Source organism: Neophocaena asiaeorientalis, unplaced genomic scaffold (genome assembly GCF_003031525.2).
Source record: "Neophocaena asiaeorientalis asiaeorientalis breed wild unplaced genomic scaffold, Neophocaena_asiaeorientalis_V1.1 scaffold39, whole genome shotgun sequence".
NCBI lineage: Eukaryota > Metazoa > Chordata > Mammalia > Artiodactyla > Phocoenidae > Neophocaena > Neophocaena asiaeorientalis.
The window spans coordinates 1,030,536-1,054,833 of NW_020175670.1; positions in this window are offsets into that span (position 1 = coordinate 1,030,536).

Here is a 24,298-nt window from a genome sequence, read left to right on the forward strand (position 1 = left end):
GATGATCATGTAATTTATTCAAACTGTTACATTTTTGAGAGCTAAAGGAGAAGGGGATGACAATTATTTAAAGACAATAGTGGAAGCCTGGACTATCCCGGGGCAAACCAGGGCATATAATCAATAACTTCTGGTAAATATGTTTTATGTAGAAAAGATTTGGTCCTAATGATTTTATCATATTGTAGAGGTCAAAAGTTGCCACATACCTGTATGGAATGTCCATCATGAATTTTGTCTTGGTATGAATGTACTGCAGGCTGAGCTCTCCAATGACTAGAGAAAGCAGTTACTTCTCAATCTCAGCTGGATGCACATCTTTGCCTTCTTTTCTGATTATCTCAAAAGTAGATCACGTATGCTGTCCAACTGTTTTCTTCCTCCACAACTGTATTATGGATTGTTTTATGAGACTGACTTTTTTGAAATGTTGAAACATTAAACTCAGTTCATCCACTCAATATGTTGAAGGCACTATATCCTAGACATTGCAGGGAAAACAAGGACATAAAGATATCAGTCCTACTGCTATAGACTGAATGTCTGTGTCCCCTCAAAACTTATATGTTAAAATCCTAACCCTCAAAGATGATGGTATTAGAAGGTGGGACCTTTGGGAAGTAATTAGGTCAACGAGGGTGGAGCCTTCATGAATGGGATTAGTGCCCTTATAAGAGAGAACTCAGAGAGCTTCCTCACCCCTTCCATCATGTGAGGACACAGGGAGAAAGTGCCAGTTGTGAACCAGGAAGTGGCCTTCACCAGAATGTGACCATGTGGACCCCTTGATCTTGTACTTCCTAGCCTCCAGAACTGTGAGAAATAAATTTTCTTTGTTTATAAGCCACCCAGTCTATGGTATTTTGTTATAACAGCCTGATTAGACTAAGACATCCACCATGAAAAAGATTATAATTTAACAGACAGGATTAAACAATCAAGTAGATAACAGCAAAAAAACAGGTAGAGTAAGACAAGTGTGATAAAAAGACAAACAAACAAACAAAAACAAGCAGAAGGCATACAGAAGAAGTAATTATATTTGGGGAATCAAGAAGAGTTTTTCATTCATAGGAAGACATTTGAGAAAATCTTGGATGGACATTTCAATAGAATGAATTGAAGAAGAGAGAAAGAATAACATCTCAGGGGAATGAACTGAAATATATTTAACAAAAAAATAATAAAAATTAAGATTGAATAAATATGTTGTCAGCAAATGGAGTAGCTGGTCTGCTGGTCAGGTTGTCTTAGGAAAAGATTTGTATCATTTACGTTAAAATAGTAATTCAAGCTGTAAAATTGGTTGGATTAATCTATGTGGAGAATATAGTAAAAAGAGAATAAGATTGAGAACTATACTTTAGAAAGCTATACTTTAGAAAACTATACTTTAGAAAAGAGAATAAGATTGAGAACTATACTTTAGAAAACTAGATTTTAGAAGATGTCCATTTTTATGATGTAGAAACAAACATACAACAACAAAAAGAGCTACCAGGCAATTAGGAAAATAAAACAAAATGGAGCTGAAGGTAGAAATCGTTTCAAGAATCTGGTTAGTGAAGACAAAATTACTTAGAGAAATCCAGGAGACTGGGACTGAAAATACATAATTATATTTTATTAACTAGATATTGTGAGAACAATTTTTAGCACAGTAGTGAAGACTGATGGTAGATCTGAAGAGTTTAGAATTGAACTGGTAATGGAGTAAAGACAACCTGTGTAGATTTTTTTTTCCACAAAGTTGACATTCAAAAGAGGAAATAGAGCATGATCTGCATCATACCAGCAACAATTAGCAACAATTAACTGTGGCCTTTAGGATAGTCCCATTGTCCTTATGTTACTAAATACATAATAAAAACTTTAACATATGAAATAAGAGGATAACTCACCACATCTCTTGTATTCATAAATCTTCCCAAGGGCCAAACACTGACATAGAAATAAATGGCTGTGGCATGATTTAAAGAGAGAGAAAGGCTAAATGTGACCCAGTATGTGGATTAGGAAGTAATCATATATCATGATCTGTGGGGGGAAAAAAAGCACAAATATAACCACACTACTAAGTAATTTCAGTTGGAAAACAGGAAAAGATGGATTTAAATTCAATCAAAAGGATTAAAATTTATTTTAAGAAGTATTTACTGTCGATGACAGGGTTTTTGAGAAATTGGAACCTCTAAATAGGCTTATTTGGTTTGTTATTTTTATTTTGTCTCTCTTTTTTTTTGTTTTGTTTCTACTTTTAATTTTTTACTGGAAATATACCAACATAAAATCAAACTGTTTTGAGTGACTATTACAGTAAGTTCCTTACATACAAACTTGCCAGTTGCAAACTTTTGAAGATACGAACATGCGTCTGCATGTCCAATCACGTACGTTAGTTCACGTGTCTGGTGTACATTGTCATGTGTGTGCATACTCTACAAGTGCTTGTGCTTCTGTGTACTTTACTGTACAGGAATGTATAGAGTACAGTAGTACAGTGTCTTTATTTCAAGCCAGTTCTGCAAGAGGACAACTTCATTGAATGCCTTGCTGTGCAACACAAGGAACTTACTAATGAAGACCTGATGGAATTGGAGGCCCAGATAAAGGACAAAGAGAGACAAGGGGAAGTAGAAGTGACTGAAGAACCGAAGAGATTCACAATGCAGGAAATGGCAAAGAGATTTTCTTTATTTGAGGAGTCACCGTTAGTTTTTGAGGTACAGGACCTGAACGTAGAACAGTACACGAAGGTTGCAGCAGACGTTCAGAATGCAATCCAGTGCTACCTTGTCATCTATAAGGAGAAAAAAAGAGCTACTACCTAGCCATCACTGGATCAAGTTTTCAAGCGGGTAGATAGAATTGAATCCAACAAGGTACCAGAACCTGTGTCATCAACGTCAGGCGTGAGTGAAGTTGCAGCTTGCCCTCCATCTCCTACTGCTGATGATCCTTCAGCTCTACCATCTCCCACCTCCTCTCCCTCCTCCAGTCAGTAACTCTTCTTGCCTGTTCACTTGATGCCAGCCGTTGTACTGTACTACTGTACGTTCCAAGGTACTATACTGTAAGATTGTTTTCTTTGTTTTTTGTGGTGTTTGTTTGTTTGTTTGTTTTGCGGTACGCGGGCCTCTCACTGTTGTGGCCTCTCCCGTTGCGGAGCACAGGCTCCGGACGCGCAGGCTCAGCAGCCATGGCTCACGGGCCCAGCCGCTCTGTGGCATGTGGGATCCTCCCAGACCGGGGCACGAACCTGTGTCCCCTGCATCGGCAGGCGGACTCTCAACCACTGCGCCACCAGGGAAGCCCCTTGTGTTTGTTTTTTATGTATTATTTGTATGAAAAGTATTATAAACCTATTACAGTACAGTACTATATAACTGATTGTGTTAGTTGGGTACCTAGGCCAACTTTGTTGGACTTAAGAATAAATTGGACTTATGAACGTGCTCTCGGAACGGACCTCGTTCATATGTAGGGGACTTACAGTATTTTATTATTATTTAATATTTGGATTGACCCTGACACTGTCATTCAGTTGCTATATCAGATGGCCATGTATTTTTTTTTTTTTTTTCGGTACGCGGGCCTCTCACTGTTGTGGCCTCTCCCCTTGTGGAGCACAGGCTCCGGACGCGCAGGCTCAGTGGCCATGGCTCACAGGCTTAGCCACTCCACGGCATGTGGGATCTTCCCGGACGGGGGCACGAACCCGTGTCCCCTGCATCAGCAGGCGGACTCTCAACCACTGCGCCACCAGGGAAGCCCCTTACAGTATTTTAAGGTTTAAGAAACTTTAACTATATCTTGCTACACATATAATACAAATGTAATTATTTTTTCAGTGGATCATGTAACTAAATTGTCTTGAAATGGAAATATTGTTTTCTATGGAGTACTTCCCAATGACATCGTGATCTTGGAACCCTAATTACAAAACTCTCAATCCACATGCAAATACATTTGGAGATTGGTTTCTTCCAAACTACTGCCTCTGATAAACATTTTCTTATTGACATAAATATAACTTAAAACAATTCCTCTTTTATATGAAAATACTTGTGTGACTGTTAAAAAGTATTCTTAAGTGGTGAATAGCAAATAGGTTATTTCCTTTCAAAATTAAAATGATAAACCAAATTTAAATGATTCATTTATCTTAAAAATTAAGATGAAAGACAGCACCAGTTTTGCTGACAGATGTTAACCAATTTTGCTGATAGATGAACCTTTTGTATTAGGCGTAGGGAGAGAAGAGGAAGTTTGAATTGGTATTGCAGCATCAAGGCACAAAGTAAGTGACAAGTAGAAATGCGGAGAGAAAATAGCCTAAGTTTTGGTGATTGAGAAGAAATCTTGTGATAGCATTTTAAATTCAGATGGGTAAGGACTAAAGTGAGCCACAAGCTAGGCTGTTGTCCATGAATTGTCTGTAGGGAAATGTACAGCTTCCCGCTTTGTTAAGAAGAGAAATAAGAAAAAAGAAAAGTGAAAATACCTAAATCTGCTCAGAAATCAAATCTAAGGACACTGGGGGAATTGCTATACCAAACATTTCCATCTATTCTGCCAGATAAGAGAAATTGAAATAATTTAGTTCAGAGAAGTAAAGGATTAAAAGTATACCGCTTATTCTTCCTATTAAATTTATCATAAAAGTAAAGAGTTTTCTCCTTCTCTTTCTGGAGTTTGCTTTAGATAATTTCTCCTAATACTGAATTACATATTACATATTTTGGTAGGTCATCAATAATTTGAATAAAGAAAATCATAAACAAGATTTTCAATATACCCTAAGTATGTTCACGGGACCTATAGTTTTCAAGAGTATTAACACGTCAGATTTTTTGGTTGACAAAGGAATATATGTATGCATTTGATTAATCAACAGATTCATCTTGTCTCCTGTTCAAGAAATGTAGATTCATCTACATGTTTTTAATTTTGTTCCCAGTCTAGTGGACCCATAAGATATAGAGTTATGACTTAATTGCTTATATATTTGAAATTGTGGTCCAATGACATATGATGACCTCTAAGTATTAAAATTGTATTCATTTACAGCAAGGTATGGATTGATATTAGTTTTGGATGATCCTTGAAATTATAAAATGAATAAGAGAATTAAAAAGATTTTAGTTATTTAATAGAAATTCTAGATTATTTTCAGAGAATAGAAATAAGAACTTACAATAATATAACACCATTCTGTCTTGTCAAATATTTGGCAAAAACTTTTGGGTTTCAATTTCCATGTTACTGATGAAGAAAGCTAACAGTGTCAGAATTAAAAAGGATGGAAAATTAGAATTTTTATAGTGTACTGTGGGTGGCTTCCAATTATTTTTCAATAAATGTTTTGTATAAATGTTAAAGACTCTCAGGCATTTCGGTAGATACATTCCTTTCTAAATATTGCAAAATATTTTCTTTTTGCATTGTCTAAAATAATTTAATTTTTGTCTCTGATAATTTGAATTGATGAGGATCCAGAATGGACTTATCATGTGGAAATAACTTTAGCACAATGAATTTTGCTCCACTCTTTATCTAATAGGCTGGATTAATTGAAAGCCTTTTTTTGGTGTTACTAAGAGGTTTTCACAATAGATATAAATAAGCATTTCATATGCCCCCAGATAACACCCTCTTTAGAAGGACTTTGGTTATTAGACTACAGAGGAGTGTCTAGCAGAGGTGATGAAAGAGGATATTAACTTACATAGTTTCCTAAGACATATCTAAAAAGGATCTACTTGCTGAGGAAAGAAGCCACTGTGTCTTCTCTCAATCAAAACTCTCCAGAGTTTCTTATAGAAATACTTTTCTATATCTAAATTGTCCTAACCTGTTTCTCTTTACCATTAACCTTGACGTGATAATAAGTAATATTGGCAAGTTCTATTAATTACACTAAAGAAACAGGTTTGGTTATAGTGATTTGCACTAATATCCAGTTTAAAAAAATAGGAGAATGAATTCCATTCCCTAAGGAATTTTATTGGTAGCTTATTGAAAACCATTGTGTAATTCACTTATACACATACACAAATGACTGTCACTGTAACAACTAATCACTTTTTAGATCATTTAGAGAAAAAGTACATTCTTGGTTCATGCAATTGGAAAAGCAAGGTAAGAATTCTATAGAATAGTAACGGCACCTACCTTGTCCAATTCAGGGAGGAAATGAGCATGTTAAACTATCCTTTATAGGATCCCTGAAATAACCTAAGGGTGGAGAAGACATCAAGGCTTTGATTAAAGGTTTTATGTAAAAGAGCTGACCTTGATTAAAATTTTATGCAAAAGAATTGTTCTAGACTTAAAGTCTTAAAGAAAAAGAGTGATTCTTACTTGGACTAGACCAGAAAGTGATTTCTCTAAGACTGATTTCACACACAGAAATGTCTAAAGTTTTCTCTAACTCCCAAATACTGGAGTGTAAACATTATATATAATGTAGGCATTAAAGAGGAGATCAGGGACCATCAGCTGTTTTAGTCTGTTTTTGCCATTTCTCCCATGGACTTCCACAGGGATACCTTGACTTTGTATTGCTGGATGAGATTAACGATTAAATGCAGACGACTTTGTATAATGATTCTTTTTGCCCTTTCATGAGTATTGTTTTGTTTACCTTTGGTCAAACAAAATCTCAGCTTGACAGGTTTCCTAACATCAAATCTTCAAACACAAAAGGCAGCAGGATTCTTACATGTTTTTATTCTTTTAAGAAATGTTCTGATCACATCACAGTCTTTGCTACTTTTTATACGTTCTATGGTATTGTTTTACCTGCATAATGATTTATACAGTTTAAAGAGAAAAGTGTGCTTGCTTTGTTCAGAGGGATATGAAACTCCATGCAGTTTGCCATGACACCTTTCTGAATTTATGAAGAATTATCCACATTATCCTTATGGATCCCATTCCTTTGCTTAGAAGCACTCTGTCTTGCTCACCAGAGTGTTAAGAGCTAACCTCCTATTTCAGGAGCCTAGCTTTCTGGGATTTTCTTACACACTGGTATCTTTTACTACATCTGCCTTGGTACTACCGTTTCCAGTGTTGCAACATGGTTGGTGGACAAACAGCGACATGTGAAGCCAAGTATGTTGTAGGACATGGCAAAAAATGGAAGATTTATACCAATATTACATTCTCACAAGGCAAAAGCTACCCAGGTCCTGAATAACCCAGGAATAAGTCATTCTCAGTAATGAGAACAAAAGATTCTCTCTTAACTTTAGCAAAGCTAAATTAAATTCATGAATACTCGGAGCCCAATAATTTGGATAAGAACATTTGCACATGATCCAGGTTTCCAACTTATTGTAAGAAAATATCACAGACCCGTGGGAAAGAAATCAAGTCTTCAAGAAAAAAAGGTGAAAAATTACTATGAAGGAAAATGAATGTGATCTTTGCCTTATATCAGAAACTAATATGAAATATAGAATAAATAGTATATAATATGAAGTGGTTTTAAAATCTAAAAGAAAAATACTGTAAGTACAAATGTGACTGAGCTTTGTTTAGGTTTAAGGCTTTCCATGAGAGTATCAGATATTTAAAATAAATTACTTGTGTTTGATTGCTTATTCTTGACAGTTGATACTCTGTGTTAGAGATGGTGAAATTAAACCAAAGTAGTTTTTAGTGGTGAAACAGTTGGTTCAAATACATAGGTAACATAGGAACAATTAACTGTGCTTCTTTCTTTTTTATATTTGTCTCATTTCACAACTAATTTGGAGACTTTTATGCCTTTCATAATTTCATTTAACAAAAATACTCCATGCTGTCTTATGTGTTTCCTCTTATTTTCTTATTGCTAAATTAGATATAATAATCTTTAGCTCACTATATTTCTATGAATATGAAACCATATGTATATATATATATATATATAGAGAGAGAGAGAGAAAGGAGGAAGTGTTTACTACCCTGCATGGTATATGAAAAATATTTTAGAAATGTTCTACTTTTCTTCCAAATCCTGAAAAAATACTGCATTTTCTTTCTTTATATGCTCATTTTAAAAAATGAAATGAAACACACGTAAAACTGAAAATCTTATTAATAAAGTTTAATAAGTTGTTTAAAGCACATAGCTATGCAACAATTATCTGTGTGAAAGATAAGAACATCAGTACACCTTTCTCTATTACAGCTTCCTTCCTCACCCTAGAGGTAACCACCATTCTGGCTGTGGCAATAATCTCTTCTCTTTTTAAAATAGTTATACCAATTCCATGGATACATGTATACGTATGGCTGAGTTGCTTTGCTCTGCACCTGAAACTATCACAACATTGTTAATTGGCTATACTCCAATATAAAATAAAGAGTTAAAAAAATAGTTATACCAATATATATATTGGTATAACTATTGGTATATATATATACCAATCATATATATATATGAATCTCTAAAAACAGTTTACCTCTTTTGAATGTTACGAATGTGGAATCAAACTATATGTATATTTGGCTTTTTCTTTAATATTATTTTCTCATGATTTAGCCATACTGTTGCAGGTAGAAGTAGGTCATTCATTCTCATTGCTAGATAGTACCAACATTGACAGATATATCACAATGTATGTGTGCACAATGTATGCTATTGTTAACAGATAACTGGGTTGTTTCCTATTTAGAGGCATTACAAACAGCTATGACACCTATATTTTTGCTTCAATACCTAAATGAGACATTAAAATTCTATTTAAAATATCAGTGATAAAGAAAGCTTTATTTTTTGTTTTGACTTTTTTCTTTTACTTGCTCATATCTAAAAAAATTGATAATAATTCCTGCCTTATCAGATTTCTACTAAGGTTAAATGAGATATTTCATTTTTAGCTCTTCAATGCTTTTGATGTAATTACAATACATGTGTATTTACATATATTGAAAATATATTTATATACATTATATATAATACATACTTAGATCACTTGGAAAATGAATAATCATTTAAAAAGATATAATTATATATTATACATAAATATAATATATTTTAAATATATGTATGCATATATACATTTGTCTGTGTATATAATTTATCCCCACAGTTTTGGTTTGTTTTGTTTTCAGCTGGAAGGTTCACACAAATAATTTAGCCAGCTGTTACCAGATATGGGGAAGCGCCCCTCCCATTATGTAGTACATGTAGAATTAGGAGCTGAAATCAAGTCTCATGATCCTGTGGGCAGTAGTATATTTTCACAAAGAAATTATGGAGCTGGTGAATCTTATCTCTGAGATTCTTCTTTCCCTTTCTCCTTCTAATTACCTAAGTGATAAAACAATGATAAGCTAAGTTTCTAGGGTTATTTTCATTTTGATAGAATATCTTAAAGAGCCAAAACCTTACACATGTCCAGAGTAAAAATGTGTAAAAAGATATTATTGGGCAGACACACTTGTTCATGTTCCTCTTAGTAGATTACCTAATACTTTTCTTTTTACCTGCTTGAGGCCTGATGCTGTGGCTCGCCTTAGGTACTTTCTTCAGAAAGGAATAAATAACTGGACATTGCAGAAGCATTAGAATAGAGAAGTAACAAAAGAATGGTGAGATTCCTGTTGTGTGCTTTAATGATTCCTAACCCTGGAAACTGGGAGTTGAACATAATCTCTCTATAGATACAACTATCTACTAGGGGAAATTATTCCCTTTAGAAAACATAACCCAATTTATTGATATAACTCTATATATATGTACAGTTATTTGCTGAGCATTTCCTGTGTTCCTAGAACTGTATCATTCACGGCAAGAAGAGAAGTATAAGATACTGGGTTCAACCATCTAGAGCAAAATATCTGTTTTTTGGAAAATCTCCATTCTGTTGCAAACCCATACTTTTGTAAAATTCAATAAAATGAACTACTAGAAAAATGAAATTAAAAACAGATAAAACACAAGCCAAGTTTTTATTATATTCAACAGAAAAAATATTTTATAAATATAATCAGGAAAAAACATTAAGGGAGAAAATAATTTTAAAATATGTTCATTCAAAGTTACATCACTGTGATTCATATAGAGAATCACTATTACACTTGAACTTGTACTATCATAACAGAAATTTAAAAGTTATGAGTAAAATAAGGATTCTCTGTGCTGGAGAACTCAGACATTGTTCTTGACTACAATTCCTAGCTCCCAAAGCCTCACCTACTAGTTCCCTTTCCTCCAGTGATCCTGTCATGCTACAGATGATGGGACTGATAGAGATTTGAAGGTACAGAAGGTCCCCAGAAATTTGCCTCTTTCTGAACCAATTATTCAAGTGATTCCAATCACCTCTCCCTCTGATGTTGCTGAGCTACACTCTCATTAACCCTAAATTTGTCTTTACTGGATCCTGTCCACGCTGTAGCCTGGCAGATGTGTTCCACTGCAAATTCAAATCTACACACTTAGAATCCTATGGATTTTCCTATATAAAGCTCCTTTAAAAGTTTATAATTAGTAGATGCAAACAGATGGTGTAGAATGCATTACCTCTTTGCAGAGTCAACATCTGTAACAGACATAAATTTGGGCAAATGCTTGGCTCAAAACAGGAAATACCTATACTACAACTCTTGTCCTCTGGATATGGCTAACTGATACAAGGTTCAGTCTAATGACCCAAGCTAGGACAATCAGAGTCTACCTTTCAGGTTTTAGAAAAATTCCATGTAAACACATAAAGACAGAGGTGGTTGAAACTAAGTCATCATATGGTAGAAGTTGCTGCTAAGATACCTGGAGCTGCCCTAGTTTTTGTCATTACCATGCTTGGAGACTGTGTTTGCTTTAATTCTAACAGTGACCTCAATGTCCTTCCAATAAATCTCTGTTTTGCTTAGGTTAGCCAGTGCCAATGTCTGCTATTTGCAACCCAAAGAAACTTAACGAATAAATCATGTGGTCCTAAAAATAAATGACAATGTGTGGAAGAGGGATGCTTTATTCACCAGCCAACAAAATTGGAAGGCAAGTCCTAGAATCTAGTTAAAATGCCTTATCAGGGAGTCCTGACTTGATAGAATTGGGCACTCAGGTTTATTGGAAATCCCAAGGACTTTGGTGTTAGAAAAGCTAAATCTGAATCATAGCAATGGTTTTTCTATGTGGGATTTTGTCAAGTTAATCTACTACCTGATAAGTGCTATTGTGAGAATTAAATGAGAATGTAGGTTGCAAGTCATAGTAGAGAGCCAGCATTTTTATTATTTGTGTAGGAATGGTTGAAGATAAGGCCAGAAAGACAAATTGGAGCTACGTGTTGGGGAGCCTTGTATGCCACAGAGAAAAGTTAGAAGTTGATTTATTTGGGAAGTGGAAGGCATGGCGTTGAAGGTCGTTGAGCAAGGGAGTGATATGATCGTTGCTGTACAGCTTGAAGATTAATGTGACACCATAATACAAGTCGGACAATTTGGAGATGGTAAATGGCAAACTCTCAGGAGTTGTTACAGTAATCCAGGTGATAGCAATGAAAACCTGAACTAGGCTGGTAACAGAGGGAGCAGAACAGGCTGGAGGTATTAGAGGTGCATAAAAGTGCAATGAGTTGGTTGTGGGACTAGCTGAAGGAGAAATGGATAAATCAAAGATTCTTGAGGTTTCAATCCTGATGGCTTGAGCTAAAAGCAAATATAATTCAGGATGCTAGAGATACTACATGAGATACAATTAAGCAAAATAGAACTATAACATTTTTACATCTTGTAACATCTTCAGTTTCTTAACCATTATTATTTGATGTGTTTCTTCATTAGTATTTGGTGCAAATCACTCCCCCATCTATGTAGTTAGCTGATTAAATTCCTCTAGAATTGTTTTATTTATTTTTTTATAAATTTATTTATTTATATTTTTGGCTGCATTGGGTCTTTGTTGCTGCGTGCACGGGCTTTCTCTAGTTGCGGTGAGCAGGGGCTACTCTTCATTGTGGTGCGTGGATTTCTCACTGCAGTGGCTTCTCTTGTTGTGGAGAACGGGCTCTAAGCACACGGTCTTCAGTAGTTGTGGTCTGAGGGCTCAGTAGTTGTGGCTCGCGGGCTCTAGAGCACAGGCTCAGTAGTTGTGGCACACAGGCTTAGTTGCTCCGTGGCATGTGGGATCTTCCAGGACCAGGGCTCAAACCCATGTCCCCTGCACTGGCAGGTGGATTCTTAACCACTGTGCCACCAGGAAAGCCCCTAGAATTGTTTTAAAAGAAAGAGTTTGGCTTTTCCTAAGACATCCCATGCTTTCCTATGTATAACATGACCTTAAATTGTGGGTATCCACTTCAACCTCACCTATGGTTTATTGAGTTATTCCTTTGTACCTGAAGTACTGCCCATTATTTCACATTAATTATCTTATTTAATTTGTTTAATCTTCACAAGCCAACTGCTTGTGGTAGACACTATTATTCTTCTTTTCAAAAATAGGGAAGCAGAAGTTCCAAGAGGTGGCCATTACTCAACCCACGGCTGGACTTACTTCTTGGAATTGCCTTCTGTTAGTTTTCCAGCCACAAGAACAAATCAACATCATGGACTTGCTTCTTGAGACAAATGAGAAATGGTATGAATGATTATTCTTTCTTTCTGAAACCTAAATTAGCTTTCCTTGGAAGATTTACTAGCATTTAAGGTATCCGACCAAATGTGCAGCAGGCTGTTAAAGCTGATTACTTTGAAATAAACAAAATTAAATTACAGGTAGGAGGTCTAGTATTTTTATGGCAGTGGTTTTCAAATATCTTTGTGCAGCAAAACACTGTGAGTCTAAGTTACAAAGCCACCAGTGACAATGGTTCTTTAAAGCAGTTGGTTCTTAGGCTTCCCTGGTGGCACAGTGGTTGAGAGTCCACCTGCCGATTCAGGGGACACGGGTTCGTGCCCTGGTCCAGGAAGATCCCACATGCCGCGGAGCGGCTGGGCCCGTGAACCATGGCCGCTGAGCCTGCGCGTCCGGAGCCTGTGCTCCGCAACGGGAGAGGCCACAACAGTGAGAGGTCCGCGTACAGCAAAAAAATAAACAAAAAAAAAGTAAAAAAATAAAGCAGTTGGTTCTTAGGCTTCCCTGGTGGCACAGTGGTTGAGAGTCCCCCTGCCGATTCAGGGGACACGGGTTCGTGCCCTGGTCCAGGAAGATCCCACATGCCGCGGAGCGGCTGGGCCCGTGAACCATGGCCGCTGAGCCTGCGCGTCCGGAGCCTGTGCTCCGCAACGGAAGAGGCCACAGCAGTGAGAGGCCCACGTACCGCCAAAAAAAAAAAAAAGCTGTTGGTTCTTATGGGTTGGGGTATGTATGGATGGCACAAAAATATTTGGGAGCATGTAACATTGCAAAAGTGACCAGATTTTTTCCTGATACTTTAGGTAGTGTGCTGCTGTCTTATCCCCACTTGATCTCTGCAAAGAATAAAAATATTCTTCATGTGCCAAATCTGTCCCCAGCTTCATCCTGAATTTGTAATTACATTAATAAATTTCAAAAAATGGTTACTGCTTAAAATCACTACAGCATGTTTCAAGGCACATTTTGAAAACAACAACAAGTGACTCAAATAACAATCTTAATCATACATTTTACATTTATGTGCTCTAGCTGTGAATTAAACATGTGAAAAAAAAAAAGATGGGCTTTAGAGGTAAGTTTAGAGCTATCTGTTAATATCTAGGTACCTGGGTGAACTCTAGTATATTTCTGGCCTTTTCTGGGTCTCAGTTTCATCATCTGTAAAATAAAGGTCTATGAAGATGAATCCCTGACACATAGTAGGTACTCAGTAAACACTAGTTTCCTTTCTACCTAAATGCGTGACTACTCTCTGTTCTTTTCTAAGAGACTTTCTCAGTTCAAGTTTTTTCCCATCCACCACACCTGCTACATTCATGTCTGGTAGTCTTTTCTCCCATCTTCTCTTTGCCCACGCCTGTTCTTAGAAAAAATTTTGATATAATTTAAATTCAGCTCTGAAGATATCTGTGCTAATTATTTCTAGTAACTGTAGAATATCATATAAATGGTAATCTGAAGAAGGGAGAGAGGATATTGGAGGATACTGTATACCTGCCTGAATTCAAAACATTTGCCTATATAGGTTAAGACCTTTCACTGGATACACTTTTAATAGGGAGAGATGCATACATACAATTAACAAATCTTTACAATAAAGGTAAGAACTCAGTCATTAGGCATGCAGCAGTGGCACTGATTGATTTTGTCCAAAGTAGGAATGAAAGGAGGAATGTGTGTCGATGTGCAGGATTGGTGCTCAAAGGATATCATTTAAACAGTGTCTTGAAGGATGAAGATCTTTTCTAGCTTAGGAAGAAAAGAAAATGTCTCAGTTAATTTACTTAAAAAGTATATTACTTTATTCCAACTTGTGCTTCCACCTGGAAACTCTGGTCTGAGAACATTGTGCAGTCTTTGTCCTGAAGTCTTAATTGTCTTCAGTTTATAAAAGCTGACTTCCCACTATCAGCTAATAATTTTTGAGTCATGATGCCATTCCTATCTTAAAGATAAATGAATCATCTAGAAAGAAAAAAAATGTGAAGTTAAATTGTCTTGAAATCATTTCATTGGATTTACTTTATGTTCTGGGAATCTTGAGACCAATAGATCTCAAAGGGAATTCATAAAAAATATGGCTAATTTGCTTTATGTATTTCCATTTAATTTTTTATATTTAAAAAATAGTACCATTTACTTTGGTGTTAAAATACTGATTCAAATTGTAACCAGATGAGTAAATGAAATATATGACAATTTTTGATATTATAATTAGTGGATTTATTGACATGGACAGATAGTCACAGTGAATGACAAATGCATAAAAAGGTTAGAGTAAAATACATATTTATGTATAGTAGCTACATGTACATATTATGCTATATATATATCATATAAAGTACAATCTGTTTATTTTTCTGGAAGCTTTTACATATATTTATATGAGAAAATCTTAAATATAGTGTTCATTGAATTTTACAAAGTGATCAACACATCAATGTAATGATCACCCAGTTTAAGATGTAAAGCATTAACATCAACCCAGAAGCAACTCTTATGGTCCTTTCCAGTCATTAACCCCAACAAAAATAACCACTATTAAACTATCAAGACTTTTACTACCATAGATTAATTGGGCCTGTTTTGGAAATTTATGTAAAGGGAATAATACTGTATTTATTTTTATTTGTTTCTAGTTTATTTTAGTCAACATAATGTACGTTGTTGAATGTAAGAGTGATGTATGCCTTATATATGATTTAGTTGAATGAATATTCTCCAATGAATATATGTTTTCTATAGTTGTGGATGGATACTTGAGTATTTTTTTTCCATTTTTGACTATTAAGAATAATGGTTCTATATACATTCTTTTTTTATTATGTAAGTTTCAGGTGTACAGCATTGTAATTTGACATCTGTGAACATGACAAAGTGATCACCACAAGTCCAGTTGCAATTCGTCACCATGTAGTTGACCCCCTTCACCCATTCTGTCTACTCTCCAACTTCCTTCCCCTCTGGTAACCACTAATCTGTGCTCTGTAGCTATGAGTCTATCTTTGTTGTATTTTGTTTGTTCTTTTGTGTTTTCAGATTCCACATATGAATGATATCATATGGTATTTGTTTTTCTCTGTCTGACTTATTTCACTTAACATGATACCTTTAAGGTCTATCCCTGTTGTCACCAACAGCAGGATTCTATCCTCTTTTATAGCTGAGTAGTACTCCATTGCATATAGACACCACATATTTTTTTATTCATTTATCCATCTATGGGTACTTAGGTTGTTTCCATATCTTGACTATTGTTAATAATATTGCAATGAATATTGGGGTGCATATATCTTTTTGAATAGTGTTTTCATGTTTTTCAGATAGATACCCTGAAGTGGAATAGCTGAGTCATATGCCAGTTCTATTCTAAATTTTCTGAGGTATCTCCATGCTGTTTATCATAGGGGCTGCACCAATTTACAGTCCCACCAACAGTGTAGAGCATTGCTTTTTCTCTACAGACTCTCCAATATTTGTTATTTTTTTCTTTTCAATAATAGACATTCTAACAGGTGTAAAGTGACATCTCATTGTGGTTTTGATTTGCATTTCCCTGAAAATTTTTTTAAAATTTTAATTATTTTTTATTTTTATGGCTGCATCAGGTCTTAGTTATGGTACGTGGTATCTTCACTGAGGCATGTGGGATCTTTCGTTGCAGTGTGCAGGCTTTTCTCTAGTTGTGGCATGCAGGTTTTCTCTTCTCTAGTTGTGGTGAGCAGGCTCCAGGGTGCATGGGCTCTGTAGCCTGCTGCACATGGGCTCTCTAGTTGAGGCACATGAGCTCAGTAGTTGTGGCACGTGGGCCTAGTTGCCCCGTGGTATGTGGGATCTCAGTTCTCCAACCAGAGATTGAACCTGCATCCCCTGCATTGGACAGCAGATTCTCTACCACTGGACCACCAGGCATTTCCCTAATAATTAATGATGTTGAACATCTTTTCATGTGCCTGTTTGGCATCTGTATCTCTTCTTTGGGAAAGTGTCTACTCAGATCCTCTGCCCATTTTTTTCCTTTAATCAGGTTGTTGGTTTTTTTTTTGTTGTTGACTTGTATGAGTTCCTCATATATTTTGAATATTAACTCCTTATCAGATATATGATTTACTAATATCTTCTCCCATTCAGTAGGTTTCATTTTTGTCTTGATGATGGTTTCCTTCACTGTGCAGAACTACACTGTGATGTAGTTCTATTTGTTTATTTTCGCTTTTGATTCCCTTGCCTTTGGGGTCAGATACATAGAAACATAGTTAAGATCAATGTCAATGAGGTTACCCACCTATATTTTCTTCTGGGAATCTTATGGTTTCAGGTTTTACATTCAAGTCTGTAACCTATTTTGGGTTTTGTATATGGTATAAGATAGTGGTCTAGCATTATTCTTTTGCATGTGGCTGTCCAGTTTTCCTAACACCATTTATTGAAGGGACTATCCTTTCTCTGTTGTATGGTCTGTGCCCTTTGCTGTAAATTAATTGTCTCTATATATGTAGGTATATTTCTGGGTTCTAAATTCCATTCCATTGATCTGTGTGTCTGTTTTTGCCAGTACCATACTCTTGATTACTATAGCTTTGTACTATAGTTTGAAATCAGGGCACATGATACCTCCAGCTTTGTTCTTTCTCAAAGTTGTTTTGATTAGTAAAGATATTTTGTGGTTCCATACCAAAGTTAGAATTATTTGTTCTAGTTCTGTGAAATATGCCATTGGAATGTTGATAAGGATAGCATTGAATCTGTATATTGCTTTGAGTAGTATGGACATTTTAACAATATTAATTCTTTCAGTCCATAAACACAAAATATCTTTTCCATTTATCTTTGTCTTCTTCAATTTCTTTCATCAGTGTCTTTTAGTTTTCAGTGTACTGTTCTTTCCCCTACTTGGTTAAATTTATTAATAGGTATTTTGTTCTTTCTGATGAAATTGTAAGTGGTATTCTTTTCTTAATTTCTCTTTCTGATAGTTTGTTATTAGTGTATAGAAAAACCACAGGTTTCTGTATATTGATTTCATATCCAGCAACTTTACTGAATTCATTTATTAGTTCTAGCAATTTTTTTTGTAGAGTCTTTAGCATTTTCTATACATAATTATCATGTCATCTGCAAATAGTGACAGTTTTAGTTTTTCCTTTCCAATGTTAATGTCTTTTATTTATTTTTCTTGCCTAATTTCTGTAGCTAGAACTTCCAATACTATGTTGAATAAAAGTGATGATAGTGGGCATTTGTGTCTTGTTCCTAATCTTAAAAGAAAAGCTTTCAGCTTTTCAGCACTGAGTGTGATGTTAGTTGTGGGTTTGTCACATATGGCCTTTATTATGTTGGGGTACATTTATGTACCTTATAAAATGAGGTCTATTTTTACTTTGTTGAGAAGTTTTAATCATAAGTGAATACTGAATTTTGTGAAATGCTTTTTCTGCATCTATTGAGATGAGCATAAGATTTTTATCCTTCATTTTGTTAATGTGATACATCATGTTGATTGATTTGTGGATGTTAAACCATCCTTGCATTTCTGGAATAAATCTCACTTGATCAAGGTGTATGTTCCTTTTAATGTATTACTAGATTAGGTTTGCTATTATTTTGCTGAGGATTTTTGCATCTTGGTACATCAAGGTTATTGGCCTGTAATTTTCTTTTTCCTGTTTTTATTTTTGGTGTCCTTGTCTGGTTTTGGTATCATGGTAATGTTGGCTTCATAAGATGTTTGGAAGGTTTCTATCCTCTTCAATTTTTTGGAAGAGTTTGAGAAAAATGGGTATTAAATCTTCTATACTTTTTTGATTTAATGGTTAAAAGAGTGAGGTCTGAAGTCCTATTGCTTAACCTCAAATCCCAATTCCAAAACATATTAATTGTGTACTCTTGGACAAGTTATTCAGCTATATTTGCCTCAGTTTCTCCATCTGTAAAATGGGTAATTATGTCTACCTCATTGGTTAATCTGAGCATTTATTATGGTAAAGAATGCAGTCCCTGAAACAATGCCTAACACAGGGTGAGAATTCAATATCTATATTTGTTTTTCATTTACTATTTTTTTTGCCTTGGATTGTTTGTATATTTTTAATGTTGCCATTTCTATATACAGCATTATAATTTCTGTAGTACATTTTTGTCTACTCCACTTTCTTCAACTGTTCTGTGTTTTTTTTTAATTTTGCTGAAATATGTAGATGTGGAAGTCTTTCAGAATAAGTTTGTGGATAATAAATTTTTTTGATTCTTTAGTGTCTAACAATGCCTCTCTATTCAGTGCCATTGCATCTGAAGGTAGTTTGATTAGAGGCTCATTTCTAAATTCTGATGAGCATTTTTCTTCAGAACTTCTTTGTCCTTTAGTTATTTACCTGGTGTTCTGTCTCAAGCCTGCTCCTTCTCCCAGAGCTCTGTGGCTCTTACCTTAGCACTCTCTTGGAGTGCCCCTGTACTCTCAGCTTGGGAGCCTCTTTCCTATGCAGATGTCTCAGCTCTTTGGGCTTCCACTTTCAATTGGGCCCATCCACGTGTTACAGGGTAACGCAACTTTGACTTTCCATACTACTATAGATTTAGCTTTATATTTTTATATTTTCATGTTATTTCAGGCAAGGATAATATGTTGAACAGAAAATAAGATTGTTTTTGCACATAGTCCTTAACATTTTATTTATTTTATCGCTTATAATTTAATATTGGGAACAATGTGAGTTTATTCAGAGATCTGTGCTCACACTCTAGCTCTGCCTCTATAATAGCTGTATACCCACCACCAAGCAATAGATCCCCTTTTTAGTTCCAATATTCTCATCTCTAGTAAGGAACTAGTTATTGTAGGGTAGTAATAAATGTATAGAGAAAAGCAGTCAATTAATTCAATGCCAACCATGTGTTCCTCTGTAAGTTTTGTGGGGAATGGGGCCAGGGTTGTATGACCAGGAAGCTTGGGATTCTAACTATTGCTAGCATGTCCTTTGTCGGTGAGTGACCTTGGGCATGCGATTCCAACTTTTTGAGGCCCAATTACTCCTCGTTTTGAAAATAAGGGTTAGGGGCATTGTGTAAAACAATTAAAATCCTACAAAATCCTTAAAGAACCTTGTAGTTCCAGTAGCCTATGTTTCTAGGCTTAACTTGAGCTGGCACTATTTAGCTACTGCTGAGTTAAAGTGTATGTGTGTGTATGTTATATGTCTGTGTGTGTTTGCTTTTATGTCTGTGTTATGTGTATAAGTGGGGGGCTCCTGAAGGAAAATTTATGTTTAGTGAAGACATTATTTTTGGTGTTGAAATTAAATGGTTCTTTTGGAATGAATTTAGCTCTGATCTATTTATTTATGTTGGCAGAGCTATCCAAAATGTACTAGGGAGAGGGGGATGCTGTTGAGTGGGTGTTTGAACAGACGCCGTTTTGCATATTTATCTGTCATCTCTTCTGGCCCTGGGGGAGCCTGAGGCTTCTGCCTTGCCTAGTTCCTCTGCTGGGCAAGTCCAGAGGCTGCCTCTTCCCTTCATTCTCTCTCTTTTTTCTCCCTTGGTATTCATTCACACTTTTAAAAATTAATTTTTATTGGAGTACAGTTGCTTTACAATGTTGTGTTTGTCTCTGCTGTACAACAAAGTGAATCAGCTATACGTATACATATATCTGTTTTCATTCACATTTTGAGAGATTTTAAAAACTGATTTCAAAGGGAGTCTATGCAATACAGAGTTATTGTTTATATTTTGAATCATTTATGTTTCTTAAAGAATTATCATTGCTCTTTAAATAGATAATTTTAGAAATCTCCTTTGTACATCTCACTGGAGCGAAAAAGGATTTCTTACCTAGTAATTAATTACAGGGGAAAAGAGCATCCACCGCAGGTTTTATTACATTCTTTGCCATTAGGGATGGTCGCTGTACTGCTGTTGAAATCCCTTTCTGCGCTGGGCCACCTTAGATATATCTTCATTTAATACGTATTCTGAGCCCACGAATTCTGTACAGAAGCTTATATTTAATCTTTGAGTATATTTTACAGTGCCCTTCTTTTCCACTTCAATCTTCTGTAAATTTAATATTTTAAATTAAAAAAACACATTTATTAAGCACTAGACACTGGGCATAGTTGAAAAGACCAAATGTGTGCTTGCCCCTATGGAGCTTAGATATTAATAAAGACATATGAATAAAGAAGTAGACACACATATGTGTATGTAGCTACAGATTCTGATAAGATTAACTAAGCAAAAGAGCTGGCAGCTAGGAAAGAAATTAGCCTAGTTGGGGAATTACTTTGTTAAGAGTCAGGGAGTCAGGGAAGGTTCTTCTAGAAACAATATATAAAATGAGACCTAGAAGATGAGAAGAAGAGTAAGGTGAAGAGTTGGGATAGAATGTTCTGTTGGGAGAGATGTTATTTAAACATTTAGGGCAGGACCATAATTCATCTCCTGGTCAATTAGTTCTAATATTTAGAAGAACACCCTGATAGGTCTCACTGGATCTTTTTTTGGTTGAATACGGCTCAAATGGGGGAATGTGAAAGGATTAATCCTCAAAATTTACAAGCAGCTCACGCAGCTCAATATCAAAAAACCAAACAACCCAATCAAAAATGGGCAGAAGACCTAAATAGACATTTCTCCAAAGAAGATATACAGATTACCAACAAACACATCAAAGGGATGCTCAACATCACTAATCATTAGAGAAATGCAAATCAAAACTACAATGAGGTATCACCTCACACCAGTCAGAATGGCCATCATCAAAAAATCTACAAACAATAAAGGCTGGAGAAGGTGTGGAGAAAAGGAAACCCTCTTGCACTTTTGGTGGGAATGTAAATTGATACAGCCACTATGGAAAACAGTATGGAGGTTCCTTAAAAAACTAAAAATAGAATTACCATATGACCCAGCAATCCCACTACTGGGCATATACCCTGAGAAAACCATAATTCAAAAAGAGTCACGTACCACAATGTTCGTTGCAGCTCTATTTACAATAGCCAGGACATGGAAGCAACCTAAGTGTCCATCGACAGATGAATGGATAAAGAAGATGTGGCACATATATACAATGGAATATTACTCAGCCATAAAAAGAAATGAAATTGAGTTATTTGTAATGAGATGGATGGACCTAGAGTCTGTGATACAGAGTGAAGTAAGTCAGAAAGAGAAAAACAAATACCGTATGCTAACACATATATATGGACTCTAAAAAAAAAAAAGGTCCTGAAAAACCTAGGGCAGGACAGGAATAAAGATACAGATGTAGAGAATGGACTTGAGGATATGGGGAGGGGGAAGGGTAAACTGGGACGAAGTGAGAGAGTGGCATGGACATATATACACTACCAAATGTGAAATAGATAGCTAGTGGGAAGCAGCCTCATAGCACAGGGAGATCAGCTCGGTGCTTTGTGACCACCTAGAAGGGTGGGGTAGAGAGGGTGGAAGGGAGACGCAAGGAGGAGATATGGGGATAAATGTATATGTATAGCTGATTCACTTTGTTATAAAGTAGAAACTAACACACCATTGTAAAACAATTATACTCCAATAAAGATGTTTAAAAAAAAACTTTTTAGTCACCTTACAGAAGAAAATAGTTCATTAAAAAAAAAAAGCAACAAAGCATAGTTGCTCTACATGGCAACATAAGAGTTTGAGATTATGAAATGAGGATAGAGGTGAGGATAAAGGAAAGGTATGGAAGAGAAATATGTGAGGAGGGCCTGTAGATGAGGCACCTATCAATAACAGAAAGCTAGAAGCATAGAGAATGATACATGGAGAAATTTCTAGTGGAGGAAATAGTCCATAATTTTGCAGACACAGTGATGATTGATGTTGAAAATGTAAAATTGTTTCTTGCCCTTTGATGTAATTATTCTCTTACATATATCAATGTTCTATAAAATCTGACAAACACATTAGCCTTAGGCTTCGTGGTACTTCACGAAAAATGAAAGAAGTTAGTCTCAACAAGCTTCCTGAGGCAATTGCAGGAGCCACGTAAGAGGTGAGGCTCAGGCTGCCACATGGATGGCATAGGAGCAATTTAAAGGCTCACCACCAAGTATTTAATTGGATAAAAACAGAGGATATTTATTTGTATACTCAAGAAAAAGGTGATCCTGGAAACCTGGAGAATTGGGAATATCTAGACCAGTGGTTCTCAGGTGGGAGTGATTTTTTTCTCCAGGAAACATTTGACAATGTCTGCAGACAATTTTAGTTACCATCAATTGGGGTGGGGGGGTGGGAGCTCGTGGGATTTAGTGGGTATAGGCCAGGGATGCTGCTACACATCCTACAATGCACAGGAAAACCTCCTCCCCGCTGCCCATCCACACGAAACATTATCTGTCCCAAAATGTCAACAGTGCTGAGGCTGAGAAACCCTGATCTAAACTGAAGGCATTTTGTCATTCTTATCTCCTAATCCTGTTAAAAATATTGGTTAAAAAATTAGTCATAAAGAGTTTATATAAGCTCTATGTTAGATCAATCTGTGATACAATTTACCTTCCACAGTATCTAAATAAAACCATGTATAAACTCACAATTTTCTTGCAGTCAGAACCAAGGTTATAACAGATATACCAGGTTGGTACTGGTAGGCCTAGACAAGAGAGCATGGAAAGTAAATAAAATCCATTCCTGCATACAGAAATTATTTCAAAATGGCAGTTTCATTGATCCACATAGACCAAAAGAAATGACATAAATTGAATTTTGAAGACGGAGCATGCATGAGATCTGTGCAGAAGGGCGTGGAGGCACATGGCATTTGTCTTGTAAAGGAGGGTCTGTGGTATGTACACTGGATGAGGGAAAAGAAAAGAAGAGACTCTAGTGAGGAATCTATGGTGATAGGCTTGGTGAACCTTGATCAAAGTTCTGCTAATATGAAGAAGAATCTGGAACAATGCTGGTGTTCTTATAACATTTCTTGAATGGATAACTAAGTAGAGTGGATATGACTTGATGATAAACAGGGCGAGGGGCAGTAAGAAAAATCTAAGATGATTCTGAAATAGAGCACTGGATGAATGACTGTGTCTAGGATTCATATATGAAGGAGCAGATTTGCAAGAAGGATGTGGAAGATTAGTTGGGGGTCTGGAGTTCAAGAGAGAGTCCCAGGTTAGTACTAGAGATTGGGAAGCATTTACATAACAGATAATGACTTAGAAGTGCACTAGATAGCTATTTTACTGACATTCCAGTTTCCCCGACAGAAACATCAAGTTAACCTGCCAGTACATTCAGGTGCAATGGCAAGACCATTTAGTATTACCTCAGATGTTTTAACAAGTATTGAATACAAACAAAACCCACTCTCCTTGGAAGCAGGTGCCTTGGAAGGTGCAACACACTTGTTATGACAATGCGGCCACTACTCACAGTTTTAGATTTCCTCTTTAGGAATTACCTAGAACATTTACAGATCTTCTCTAGGAAAATCATCTTTTCAGGAATGCATTTAAATACATATGCTTTTTGAAAATTACAAGATAAAAGTAATAACAATAACAACTGATGTTGAGTACATACTATGTGCAGTAAGAGCTCAATGAACATTATAATATTTCGTCTTCATAACCACCCAATAAGCTAAGTATATTTAATATTTCTTAGTTGAAGAAACAGGCTTGGAGGAGTTAAAATAATTTGCCCAAGGCCACAGGGGTCTGCCTGACTCTCCAAGCAAGT